A 1,263-nucleotide genomic window follows, 5' to 3' on the forward strand; every position below is an offset into this window, starting at 1 on the left:
AGATTTTTTTTTTTTTTTTTTTTGTGTTGACTATCTCCTCCTGCTTTAATGTTACAAGGATCAATCTCAGCAAAGACCTTCTGTAGTTTGTTGCTATGTATTTTCTAACTGGTCGGAATTGACAATCAAAAATCCCATAGACTTACATTGGCTGAGCAATAAAAGCTGAAATGCTGTCCACTAGAGGGAGTCACAGGATAGGAAATCTTTTAAGTCCACTCTTTACTTTCCTTATCCAAAAGTTAAGATGAGAAATTAATGCATATATTTAATTTATACTGCCAACCCAACATATTAGATCCTTATCGATCAGAGCTCGACAATAACTGCCCGATGGCCAGAGGAGAGTTGACAGATTTGCCACTTGCACACATACATACATGCATTATGCATTTACCCAGGAGTGTCCAATCCTACTCCTGGAGGGCCAGTGTCATCCAGAGTGTAGCTCCAACCAGCTCTAACACACTTGCCTGGACGTTTCTAGTGACCCTGATTAGCTGAATCGGGTGTGTTTAATTAGGGTTTAAACCCTTAGCTTAGTTAAGTTAAACTCTGCAGAACATTGGCTCTTCAAGAACAAGTCTGGACACCACTGCATTAACCCCAAATATGCACTCATACCGCAAAACAGCAAAACTTTCCAATAATAAAGTGCAGGTGACTGTTTAGTACTTCAATAACTGTATGTAGCTTATCACTTTGAAATTGGCAAATCTGCGGCCGTTTACATCTGGCCTAGTAGTCATAACTTAATTGACTATCATTTTAAAGTAAGGTTGTGCACACATTGTTTTTGGTGTCCTCTACATCTGTTTTGTGCTATTAACGTTTATGATTAATCAATTAATTGAATAATTTTACCAACAATTCATTGTTAAACATCTGAAACAAATATAACCAAAATCAACTAAAAGTTAATTACCTGAAACTTTCTCCTTTTAGAATGTAAATAATATTTATATATATATATATCAAATTGTTGACTGGGTTAGAAGTTCTAGCTCACATCCTCATCTTCTCAGAATCTAACAGAACCGCAGCCTGAAGGTGGGTCACTGATGTGAGGCCTTTATCTTCTATCGAAGTCACTCTGGGATTTGAGTGAGCCAATGAGGAATGGTAACTTTGGAGGGAAATTTTATGAATCTTTGTCTCAGAGCATGGTATTTTGCATATGTAATTCGATTGGGTGTTGATGCAAAAACTACTAAAGATTCTTAGAACACTAATATATTGCCTATGTACCAACATATAATATAC

At 36.4% G+C, this 1,263-nt stretch overlaps 1 long non-coding RNA gene across 1 annotated transcript in view; it reads right to left on the reverse strand.

The window, feature by feature from the left end:
• The window catches only part of LOC107686506 (uncharacterized), a 9,123-nt gene extending 8,641 nt beyond the window's left edge, over positions 1-482 (reverse strand). The window contains exon 1 of the long non-coding RNA XR_001634045.1: positions 398-482. This is a non-coding gene — a long non-coding RNA (uncharacterized LOC107686506). The remainder of the gene's footprint in view (positions 1-397) is intronic.
• Positions 483-1,263: the final 781 nt, after the last annotated feature.

This window comes from Sinocyclocheilus anshuiensis, unplaced genomic scaffold, assembly GCF_001515605.1.
Source record: "Sinocyclocheilus anshuiensis isolate Anshui unplaced genomic scaffold, SAMN03320099.WGS_v1.1 scaffold1657, whole genome shotgun sequence".
NCBI classification, from domain to species: Eukaryota; Metazoa; Chordata; class Actinopteri; order Cypriniformes; family Cyprinidae; genus Sinocyclocheilus; species Sinocyclocheilus anshuiensis.